At 46.7% G+C, this 12,913-nt stretch overlaps 1 protein-coding gene across 1 annotated transcript in view; it reads right to left on the bottom strand.

Annotated features, from left to right (window-relative positions):
• The window catches only part of LOC123762567 (uncharacterized), a 119,027-nt gene extending 106,416 nt beyond the window's left edge, over nt 1-12,611 (bottom strand). Inside the window, exon 1 of the mRNA XM_045749101.2 lies at nt 12,369-12,611. The gene's annotated coding sequence lies outside the window, so the exon portion shown is untranslated. The remainder of the gene's footprint in view (nt 1-12,368) is intronic.
• Between the last annotated feature and the right edge of the window lie 302 nt (nt 12,612-12,913).

Raw genomic sequence — 12,913 nt, 5'->3', positions numbered from 1 at the left:
GTGTGTGTGTGTGTGTGTGTGTGTGTGTGTGTGTGTGTGTGTGTGTGTGTGTGTGTGTGTGTGTGTGTGTGTGTGAAAAATTAGTTTGTAGTTAGTAACAGTTGATTGATTGACAGTTGAGAGACGGGCCGAAAGAGCAGAGCTCAACCCCCGCAAGCAGAACTAGGTGAATGCATCTAGGTGAATACACAGAGGTATGCCACTAGGGTAGTCCCAGAAGTAAGAGGCATGAGTTATGAGGAAAGGCTGAGGGAACTGCACCTCACGTCGCTGAAAGACAGAAAAGCCCGGGGGAGACATGATCACCACATACAAAATTCTCAGGGGAATTGACAGGGTAGACAAGCATTGATTATTTGACGCGGGTGGTACACGGTCAAGGTGACACAGGTGGAGGTTAAGTACCCAAATGAGCCACAGAGACAATAGAAAGAACTTTTACAGCGTCAGAGTAGTTAACAGATGGAATGCATTAGGCAGTGACGTGGTGGAGGCTGACACCATACACAGTTTTAAATGTAGATATGATAGAGCCCAGTAGGCTCAGGAATCTGTACACCAGTTGATTGACAGTTGAGAGGCGGGACCAAAGAGCCAAAGCTCAACCCCCGCAAGCACAAATAGGTGAGTACACACCTTCTCTTCCTGTAAGTACAATGAGGTAATTACACATATACATGTGAGTGTCTGGCCTGGTGTAACACTGTATGTATCCTGTAAATATGTGTTGAGCACATGGTGCACGTGATTTTGGTGTTCATCAGCCAGAATACTTCTCACTACAGTTATCTTGATCATTACTGGTCCCGGACGTGTTCTCAACGCCGTCACGTGTTGCTTGAATTGTTCAAATGAGTGTTTTTCGGTTGCCAGCCATTTTGGTGTTTGAGGAGGGAGGGGGGGGGGCGGAGTCACTACTTCCGCTTCCTGGTTGACGGTCTGATCAACCAGACAGTTGGTGGTTTCGATTCGCAGCTGCCAAAACGAGATCCATAATAATATTATTCATATTTACCTGATGCGGGTTTCGAGAGTTCTACTTCTCAAGCCCGGCCTTAGGTTAGGTCTGTCTTGAGGTTACTTGATCTGAAAGAAAACAAATTATGGCATTTGGTGGGATCGAACTCGCGTCTCTGGACTCACTATTACCCATCACAACCTGGTTGATCCGGTACTTCATCTAGAAGCTTGTCCTTCTGCCTCCTGAACATATCCACCGTTATGCCGGTAATATTTATTTTATTCTGTGGCAGCAAGTTGAAGAGTCGTGGGCCTCTTATGTTAATTTAACACAGCATTTTCTGATTGTACTTATGGCACCTCTGCCCATCAGTACAGCTAGAGGTGCACCTCTACTTACCACTGTGAGGGCATATGGCACCTCTACTTACCACTGTGAGGGCATATGGCACCTCTGCTTATCACTGGGCCTATGGCACCTCTGCTCATCACTGGGCCTATAGCACCTCTGCCCATCACTAGGTCTACTCTACATGTCTAAGCCTACTAGAGCGAACTATATGGTATTGTATTGTTAAGGAATCGTTTGTCGTGTTTGTGAGTCGTGTTGGGAGCACGAGTCGTCGTTTCGGTTGTGTCTCTGGAAGACGACCCTCGCTGCTCATGTCCTGCGTGTGACGGACTTACGCAGCGCTTCAGGGCTCGTCTTCAGAGCTACCGTGGGCGTCACTGCCTCGAACGATCGAAGACAGTTTAAGCACTTAGACAGTTGTGTTAGATGACCCCGAGTGTTAAGACGCTATAGCTTTCTCGCTGACGTTGAGTGTGGCTCCATATATTTCGTCGGCAGAAGGAAGCAATCATATATATATATATATATATATATATATATATATATATATATATATATATATATATATATATATATATATATATATATATATATATATACATATATATATATATATATATATTCAAGGTCATTCCCAAATTAACACGTTCAACGTTCAAGTGCAACGTTCTCAATGACGTCGGAGAATGTCTTAAGTCCACTTCATCTCTACCCTTTCAGTTCAGGGGCCGCCTCGCGTGCTGTGGACCAGACACAATAGTCAACTCTCCCTCTCTCCACACACCTGACGTACCTATAATAATGGTGTGTAAACAAGTTAACGAGTCAGCTCGACGTGGAACTACTCAGCATAGTTTTGGTGGTCCCAGTTAAATAACATATATATGTTTTTTTCCTGATGCAGCAAGATCAGCGAGGATGCTTCCTGTGGTTAGTGTGTGATGGGAGCCGCCAGGAGACCTTGGTGGGGCCAGCAGGAAGTGCAGGGATGGGCCTGATTGTTAGGTTCACTGCTTTGTTCATCTCCCAGTCCTCACCATCCGCCTCCCAGCCCTCACCATCCGCCTCCCAGCCCTCACCATCCGCCTCCCAGCCCTCACCATCCGCCTCCCAGCCCTCATCATCCGCCTCCCAGCCCTCATCATCCGCCTCCCAGCCCTCACCATCCACCTCTCAGTATTTACCTACTGGGTAAATACTGGGGATTGAGTGGAGGCATTTGTGTTTGTGAAGAAGTAGACACACACACATATATATGTGTATATATATATATATAGGACTAGATGTGGCCATGTGTGTGTGGGACTAGGTATAGCCATGTGTGTGTGTGGGACTAGGTATAGCCATGTGTGTGTGTGGGACTAGGTATAGCCATGTGTGTGTGTGGGACTAGGTGTGGCCATGTGTGTGTGGGACTAGGTATAGCCATGTGTGTGTGTGGGACTAGGTGTGGCCATGTGTGTGTGGGACTAGGTATAGCCATGTGTGTGTGTGGGACTAGGTGTGGCCATGTGTGTGTGGGACTAGGTATAGCCATGTGTGTGTGTGGGACTAGGTGTGGCCATGTGTGTGTGGGACTAGGTGTGGCCATGTGTGTGGGGGTAAAATGGGGTATAAAAACAAACTGCGACTGACACACTCAGGGCCACATATGCGTAAACGAACACAAAATGCTCCTTCCTGTCACGACTAGACAACTTAAGGACTTCCAAGACGAACACGTGTCAGTCCTTCCTGCTAGTGAGCACGTGTCAGTCCTTCCTGCTAGTGAGCACGTGTCAGTCCTTCCTGCTAGTGAGCACGTGTCAGTCCTTCCTGCTAGTGAGCACGTGTCAGTCCTTCCTGCTAGTGAATACGTGTCAGTCCTTCCTGCTAGTGAGCACGTGTCAGTCCTTCCTGCTAGTGAACACGTGTCAGTCCTTCCTACTAGTGAGCACGTGTCAGTCCTTCCTGCTAGTGAACACGTGTCAGTCCTTCCTGCTAGTGAACACGTGTCAGTCCTTCCTGCTAGTGAACACGTGTCAGTCCTTCCTGCTAGTGAACACGTGTCAGTCCTTCCTGCTAGTGAACACGTGTCAGTCCTTCCTGCTAGTGAACACGTGTCAGCCCTTCCTGCTAGTGAACACGTGTCAGTCCTTCCTGCTAGTGAACACGTGTCAGTCCTTCCTGCTAGTGAACACGTGTCAGTCCTTCCTGCTAGTGAACACGTGTCAGTCCTTCCTGCTAGTGAACACGTGTCAGTCCTTCCTGCTAGTGAACAAAATATGAACATGTCGATTATGTGACCTTGATGGTTAGAAGTGCTGATAGATAAATAGCAAATGTCCTGTTAAACCCCTGACCCTGAACCTGGTGACCTGCGGTAACCACAATCCAAGGATAATTCTCCCCACACCTAAGCATCCTCCTCCCATCCCTTATATTCCCTTCCCACCCATCTATCCCCAATTCCCCCCCCCCCCTCCCACCTGTATCATACCACTCCCTCACCCCCCCCCCCCAAAAATCCTCTTCTTCCCTCTACCACCAAAACTAAAGCCGTTGTTTACTTAATTTTAAGTATTGCTTTTACCTTTCAACTCAACGTTAGACTCCGCCTACCTTTTTAGGCCCGTATCAGTGCGAGTTCTTGCAGCATCCCTGCCAGATTGATCACGTGCTGACTCTTCATTCTGTATTGCATAATTGATAACACGTGCATCTTAGTTATCGATGTGTGAGGAAACTTACTCCTCGTTGCTTGCTACGGTTGTCTTTAGATATCGTTCTAGGGTAGCCAGGAACTGTGCTGATGCGGCTCAGGGAGGGAGAGAGAGAGAGAGCGAGAGAGAGAGAGAGAGAGAGAGAGAGAGAGAGAGAGAGAGAGAGAGAGAGAGAGAGAGAGAGAGAGAGAGACAGAGAGAGACAGAGACAGAGCGAGAGCAAGTCTCAAGAGTTGAGAAAGAGAGCAAGAGCAAGTCTCAAGAGTTGAGAGAACGTGCCCCTCATTCTCCAGACTTTCTCTGACCGCCCTCAGCTTTTTTCCTGGCCACTGGTCCCGCCGGAGTCAAGTCTCTGAGGGAGGTACAGAGCTGTCTCTCACCATCCTTGTTTGTGTGCACAATGGTCAGTACAGAGCATGGCGGATTAACGCGGTTATCGTAGTCTTTACGAGCTGTGGTTCAAACGAACACATGTTCGCTGGAACAGTACAGGCAATATTATCAAGAGTAAGTCTTAACTTTGTTAAAATGCAGGAGATGAACAAAAGAGTAATGTTAGCACGCCCAGAGCAGGGAGCATATAGCTCCCCGTGGCTGAGTAGGCAGCGTCTTCGTGTACACTATAAAAGCTTTCTTGTTTTACCATCAAATGTATATCCTACAGGCATTTCGGTTCGTATATTAAGGCAATCAAACCCAAATTCGCTTTCTTCGTCAAAGGCACCGTGTCAGCGTTCAACACAACACGTGAGGCACGTGATAAGTGATGTGTACCACTTGCCTGATTTACCTGGCTGTCTGAAGCTGGCTGCCGTTCTGGAGTCTGTGCACAGACTCCAGAACACAAGAAAGGTCAGCTCTCTTTGCTTCAGTCACACTGACCTTCTACGATCAATGGTCCGTTTTACAGAGGTCGGTGATTTTGATTGTTACCGCCGGAGGTTGTCTAAATTTGTATTTACAATTAATCACTATACATTTAATAGTAGGTCTTTTTGCTAATACATAACTGATTTAAATGTGAGAGGTAATCAACAATATTTATATTTTTCCATGTTTATTAAGTATGCATATACATCTATATCTGGCTTCTGAGACAAGCACCATATTATTTGATTGCAAGCTATTTAATGTTACTAGTGAGGAAAGGGTGTCTGATATAATTAGGTTTAGTTTCATCCTGGGTCAACCCTTCTCATAAATTGTTCCCCTTCTATTCCCCCCCCCCCCCCCGCCGCCAGTCTGTATATACCCACTTGGCTAAAACCACTAACCATGTTACCCACCACCAAACTCACAACCCACCTAGTTACCCGCCCACCAAACTCACAACCCACCTAGTTACCCGCCCACCAAACTCACAACCCACCGCCCACCTCTTCACCCACTTGGCCACAAGTACGAACACGATGCTGACAGCAAATCGAGCCTCCTCGCTGATCTGTACTGGAATTAACTCCGTAACACTGAGTTGTAGACGTGTTTCCTGTTACCCGTCACTCACATTGCTGCCTTTCTTCCAGTTAATTAGCTAGTGTCATTTGCGTTCAGCACAGGCCAATTTGAACTTGCGGTGACTTAAAACTAAGCCACCAGGTAGGCCTATATTAGCTGTGGGCTTATGGCGTGAATTATAACTACAGTGAGTGTAAGTGATGTAAGCAGGCAGTCACTGGCGCAGCATCTCTGCCAAGGGCAATAGTTTAGTTAGACTTTGGTAATTAACATTTTTATTGCTGCCCGTGGAGCAGACGGGTAAGACCGTCCAGGATGGACAGAAGAAAATATATACCAGCTGGTTAGCATGCTAAATGTACAGCCCCGACTGTGGTAGAAAAAAAATAAAAAAATCACAAGGAGGGTGGAGGCCTCTGTGAGGAGAGATGGGGGGAGGTGGGGAAGTGTAGGAGGGGGGAGGAGATGCTTTTGGGGATGAGGGGGGAGGAGACAGGGAGGAATGCGGTGAGTTGAGATGGATTCAAGTATCGGGAGAGGGAGGGAGGGAGGGAGGGGTGGGGTGTGGTGGGGGGGGGGGAGGGAGGGGTGTGGTGTGGGGGGGAGGGTGGGGTGTGGTGTGGGGGGGAGGGAGGGGTGTGGTGTGGGGGGAGGGAGGGGTGTGGTGTGGGGGGAATGTCCTTGGAGCGTTGTCATTAAGGCTGCCTTAGCAGGAGGCTTGTGGCTGGAAGAAGGGGTTACCTGCGAAATGGTTAACCCGGGTCCAGCAGCTGTCATGGGAAGAAGGAGTCTGGGAGATTGATGGCTTGGAGTAGGCCTAAGAGTAAGCCTAGTTAACAAGTGGAACGATCTAGTCTTGGGAGAGGAGGCAGTAGAGTGCAAATTCATCCACAACTTCAAATATTGCTAGACTACCGTTGATTTAAACACTAAAGGGAACCGATAGCTAAAAACCAGGGCCTAGGAGCTACAGCTTATTTCACTGGTAATAACACACTTCACCGTTATGTACTAGACCACACTTGTTTTACTGCGGGCACCAGTCCCACAAGTACAGGCAACAGTCTTATACTGTTCTATAAACTGTGATGTTATGAGTGGACTACAGTAGTCTCGCGCGGACACTACCGTTAGCAATGCACAGCCCTTCACCTCCCACAGTGTGCCCACTCTTAGCCTCCTCCAGCATTACATCCCCTCCCACTCAGTGTACTAGTCTTCTAAATATCACTAGTGTGGTACCCCCACCAGCATCTCCCGCCACAATCAACCACAACAGACCCAGCCCCCCCCCACACCTCCCCTTGGCCCCCCCCAACACCTCCCCGAGGCCCCCCCCCAACACCTCCCCGAGGGCCCCCCCTCCCCCACACCTCCCCTTGCCCCCCCCAACACCTCCCCGAGCTGTGCAACTTAAGCACCACTACTTCCCCCTCCCCTCCCCAATGTAAACCCCTTCCCCCAGAATCACCTCCTAAGTGTGGTGCCCCTGCAGCAAATAAACATCCTCCCCCACCCAGGCCATATTATCACCAAGGACGAGGCGTGATGCGCCCCCCTCCCCCGACAACACCGGAGCCCAGCGTGCCCTCCCATCTATTTTTTTTCCACCCCCCAAGGTCGCCTCAAATGATTACATGTTAAAATTTCAATATCGCGTGTAATCCAGGAAGTGTATAGGCTTACTTAAGAAGAACAAATTTAAATTTCATTAGTTTCTTCTAGTTTTCAATTGAGAATCCTACTAGGCTAGCCGTAAGGCAGTCGACACGAAAGGAAATAAAACCCGTCTTGCGGGGAAACGCTGGCAGTTGTCCTGGGGCGCTGGTGGTTGTCCTGGGGCGCTGGTGGTTGTCCTGGGGCGCTGGTAGTTGTCCTGGGGCGCAAGTGGTTGTCCTGGGGCGCTGGTGGTTGTTCTAGGGTGCTGATGGTTGTCCTGGGGCGCTGGTGGTTGTCCTGGGGCGCTGATGGTTGTCTTGGGGCGCTGGTGGTTGTCCTGGGGCGCTGGTGGTTGTCTTGAGGCGCTGGTGGTTGTCCTGGGGCGCTGGTGGTTGTCTTGGGGCGCTGGTGGTTGTCCTGGGGCGCTGGTGGTTGTCCTGGGATGCTGGTGGTTGTTCTAGGGTGCTGATGGTTGTCCTGGGGCGCTGGTGGTTGTCCTGGGGCGCTGGTGGTTGTCCTGGGGCGCTGGTGGTTGTCTTGAGGCGCTGGTGGTTGTCCTGGGGCGCTGGTGGTTGTCTTGGGGCGCTGGTGGTTGTCCTGGGGCGCTGGTGGTTGTCTTGGGGCGCTGGTGGTTGTCTTGAGGCGCTGGTGGTTGTCCTGGGGCGCTGGTGGTTGTCTTGGGGGCGCTGGTGGTTGTCCTGGGGCGCTGGTGGTTGTCCTGGGATGCTGGTGGTTGTTCTAGGGTGCTGATGGTTGACCTATTTCGTCGCTAAACGTATAGGTTAGATATAGTTTAGACTATATCAATAGAAAACAAACTGAAAAAAATGTATGTAATGGGAAAAATTCAAATGACGATTATTTCATATCAAGTGAAGCTCTGTTGAAGTATAATAGCAGTCTCCGTGGTGTAGTGGTAAGACACTCGCCTGGCGTTCCGCGAGCGCTATGTCATGGGTTCGTATCCTGGCCGGGGAGGATTTACTGGGCGCAATTCCTTAACTGTAGCCTCTGTTTAACGCAACAGTAAAATGTGTACTTGGATGAAAAAACGATTCTTCGCGGCAGGGGATCGTATTCCAGGGACCCTTAGGATTAAGGACTTGCCCGAAACGCTACGCGTACTAGTGGCTGTACAAGAATGTAGCAACTCTTGTATATATCTCAAAAAAAAAAATAAATAAAAATAAAATAATTGTGGACAGGATTTTTGTAAATCCCATAAAAATAACTTTTAGGGTGCCGCCGCCTCCACGAATACTCTTGCGCCTATTCACATACAGCCTATGTTTCAAATGTGTTTTGTTTATAAAAAAATGGACGCTTTCGGGTCCTAAGCATTTGGCTGTCAACTGCGTCAATCATTTTAATATTTATTAGGCAATAGATGAAGGTACATGGCTCTTATGTTAATTGGATTCAGTTTTTCCAATGTGTTTCACAATTTCTCCCGCTTTGTTAAATCTTAGTTTGTAATCTGAAATCTGTTTGTCTGCGAGCAACATTACGCGTCGAACTGATCTTTCCCAAACTCGTTGTCATCTGTCATTTGTTAAATAGCCTAAGGTTCACCTCCCCCCCCCCCCGCAATCCCACCACTTTCATTCCAGTTTCTGATAGTTAAACACTTTCATCTTGGTCTGTCATTCGTATGAACAAGATTATATGTGTGGGAGGGTTTCATGGCACTTTACCACCTCATCATCAAGTAGTAGTATGCTATTTGTAGTTGTAAGTGTGAAGGATACACGATATTTAGTTGAGTAATTTCTTAAAGCACATAGTTTGCTACTATAAATAAATTTGATGTTAGGCTTTTTCTCAAACGCGATAGGCCTGTATGAGGTGTTCTGCTTCGGTTGTTACAAGGAGGCCAGAACCTGATCGCTGTTTTGTGACAAACACAGTATGCCTAAATCTAATACTCTGCTTTGGTTATTATAAGTATATTCGACAATGTTTCGGTATAGGCCTACATATGTGTTACAAATCAAGACCACAGACATCTAGAATTTGTGTAGGGCCTACTAAACGCTAGTCTAGTGTTAAGCCACAGTACTAACACCTATTAACAATGCTTAATAAATCTCATTTCTACTCTATGCATATAAAATAGAAAAAAAAAATACATTCAATCATAACATTTCGGAAAATAAATTATCAGTATTATCATTACTGTATTACCGTTACTGAACGGTGATACTGTTGACAGGAAGGGAACTATGAGGAGAAAGCCCCAAGCCATTACGACTATATAGCGTTATACTGTTGAAATAAAACAGAACTGTCGGCCGGAACGGTACTGGCAACTCACGAGGCTTCAGGTGTCATTGTATTTATTAAGCCTTTCATTTTCAAATTACATTGCCTACAGACTATGGCGAACCGACATGCGTTTTCTTATCTGTGGGTCAGGTAATGGCAACATGCATTGATTACCAAAGTTGCTATCTAATTTATTTATATTATTTTGTCTTAGATGGGGCTGGACTGTGTTGTGTAAGATGGGGCTGGACTGTGTTGTGTTAGATGGGGCTGGACTGTGTTGTGTTAGATGAGGCTGGACTGTGTTGTATAAGATGGGACTGGACTGTGTTGTGTTAGATGGGGCTGGACTGTGTTGTGTAAGATGGGGCTGGACTGTGTTATGTTAGATGAGGCTGGACTGTGTTGTGTTAGATGAGGCTGGACTGTGTTGTGTTAGATGGGGCTGGACTGTGTTGTGTTAGATGGGGCTGGACTGTGTTGTGTAAGATGGGGCTGGACTGTGTTGTGTTAGATGGGGCTGGACTGTGTTGTGTAAGATGGGGCTGGACTGTGTTATGTTAGATGAGGCTGGACTGTGTTATGTTAGATGGGGCTGGACTGTGTTGTGTTAGATGGGGCTGGACTGTGTTGTGTTAGATGGGGCTGGACTGTGTTGTGTTAGATGGGGCTGGACTGTGTTGTGTAAGATGGGGCTGGACTGTGTTGTGTAAGATGGGGCTGGACTGTGTTGTGTTAGATGGGGCTGGACTGTGTTGTGTTAGATGGGGCTGGACTGTGTTGTGTTAGATGAGGCTGGACTGTGTTGTGTAAGATGGGGCTGGACTGTGTTGTGTTAGATGGGGCTGGACTGTGTTGTGTTAGATGGGGCTGGACTATGTTGTGTTAAATGTGACGTCCCAGATACTGAAAGACCGTGTCGTGTTAGTGTAGGAAGTTTCAAAAGAAGCCACCAAGCAAAGGAGACTATGTAACTTCCATCTTAAAGATAAAAAAAATGCAACACGGAATATGTAACTTGCCCTGACATGTAACGCTACGATCGTAGTATTTCCTGTGATATACATCCACGACTACGAGGCTACAATATTTAAGTTTGTTTTGACTTCGAGACAGATGTTTTGATTACGAGACAGCTGTTTTGACTACGAGACAGATGTTTTGACTACGAGACAGATGTTTTGACTAAGAGACAGATGTTTTGACTTCGAGACAGATGTTTTGATTACGAGACAGCTGTTTTGACTACGAGACAGATGTTTTGACTAAGAGACAGATGTTTTGACTTCGAGACAGATGTTTTGATTACGAGACAGCTGTTTTGACTACGAGACAGATGTTTTGACTAAGAGACAGATGTTTTGATTACGAGACAGCTGTTTTGACTGCGGGACAGATGTTTTGACTACGAGACAGCTGTTTTGACTGCGAGACAGATGTTTTGACTACGAGACAGATGTTTTAAATACGAGACAGATGTTTTAAAAACGAGACAGATGTTTTGACTACGAGACATGTTTTGACTACGAGACAGATGTTTTGCCTACGAGACAGTTGTTTTGACTACGAGACTAGTGTTATGACTATGAGACAGATGTTTTGACTACGAGACAGTTGTTTTGCCTACGAGACAGCTGTTTTGACTACGAGACAGCTGTTATGACTACGAGACAGATGTTTTGACTACGAGACAGTTGTTTTGCCTACGAGACAGCTGTTTTGACTACGAGACAGCTGTTATGACTACGAGACAGATGTTTTGCCTACGAGACAGCTGTTTTGACTACGAGACAGCTGTTTTGACTACGAGACTAGTGTTATGACTACGAGATAGACGTACGATTTTTTAGGGCAACTATTATCAGTTAAATCTTATACCTATTATCTCGATGGTTTAAAATCTGCGGTAAAGCTTTTTTTATATAACTCAAAAGTTGATATTTGTATATTTATTTAGTTTTATAACTAAATCAAACCAAGGATGATATTTATTATGCGAGTGCTGAAGACGAGAGACTGTAGTGATTGGACGTTAATTGACATTTTGGACATTGGGCAGCGTAAGTCCTCAACCCAACGAGATGTTCCACACAACAGGCCAGGAACTAGCCAACACTCTCTACAGTCTACAGAAGCGACTAGTGAGGATTATTTCCATGGATACAACTCTTTCATTCACTGCTATCTCCCTCTCTCTCTGTACACCAGTGATCATAGTCGCCGAATCCAAGACAAACGTAAGCTTACTCTCTCGCAAAATCAACTTAGCGCTGACAATCCTGTAACTGTATTTATTCAGGAGAAATTTCAACGCTCAAGCAAGGAGTGACCCAGGCAGCTCTGCTCTCTCTCTCTCTCTCTCTCTCTCTCTCTCTCTCTCTCTCTCTCTCTCTCTCTCTCTCTCTCTCTCTCTCTCTCTCTCTCTCTCTCTCTCTCTCTCTCTCTTCCCTCCCACTCCGGGGTTGCTGTACCTGCCACCTCACCCACATCTTCAGTATTATCCCTTCTTTACAAGTCATTGTTTTCATACTTGTTTACGGGCTATTCATGCCTGTGCCACCGCTTGGGTAGCTTCATCTTCATCTTTCTTCATACTTGCTCGCACATCTCCTGTGCCAGGTGAGTATGACGGGCTCACCATAGCCCGTGCTGCTTGGAACTTGTCATTCCGAGTAGCTGCATCTAAAATAACAACAACATGCTTGCTGCCCCACCACGCTACGACCACGAAATGACCAAATGAAAACTTGTCATTTTTAAATTATATACGTAAAGCACTCCCTGCCGGTGACATTTCGAATGTAATAAAATGTGCTCTATTATCTCTCATTTAATATAGAAATTGCAATACTTTAACCGATACGGTAGATGGATATTTGTGTTGCCCCGAGTGCTCAGTGCCAGAGTAAAATTGTCCCCAAGCGGTTAAATAATTAATAGAGGCTGCTGTGCGCTGGACACCGTCCTCAACTTACCCAGGTGCGCGTTCCTCGGAACTTTTTCTGATATTTTTATTGATATCCTTCTGCAGTAAATATTCCTCCTTGACAACACACGAGACAAAAAGCAATGCACTGTCAACTAGCATAGATTGGTCTTGCTGTCATTACTGTAACACACTGGAGGGGTTCGAACGACACGAATGATCACTCCTCACAACGCCGCTAACACCCACACTCGACCACAGTTTCATACGCACTGCCCGAGCTGCTGTGCTCGTGGCTCCTGAGACTTTCACGTTGAGGATTCTTTCCATCTCCCGCCAACCACCAGCGCCATCTCTTGCCAGACCCACACACCTCAACCTATATATCCCCACTCCAAATACTTTTCTAACCAAAAGCTTTATAATATATCATACGAATCCTCTTGATAATGTAACTATAAGATATTTTGAAGATGAATTGAACCCGGGACTTAAGCTACCTGAGAGGAGACACAACCGAGCAGCATTAGGAAGAACTCAAGATATTTAAGATGGGCTGGAGATTAATCTCCCGCCTGAGAGATATCCTTTTAA

Source organism: Procambarus clarkii, chromosome 27 (assembly GCF_040958095.1).
Source record: "Procambarus clarkii isolate CNS0578487 chromosome 27, FALCON_Pclarkii_2.0, whole genome shotgun sequence".
Taxonomy (NCBI): Eukaryota; Metazoa; Arthropoda; class Malacostraca; order Decapoda; family Cambaridae; genus Procambarus; species Procambarus clarkii.
This window is presented reverse-complemented; position numbering and strand designations above follow the sequence as displayed.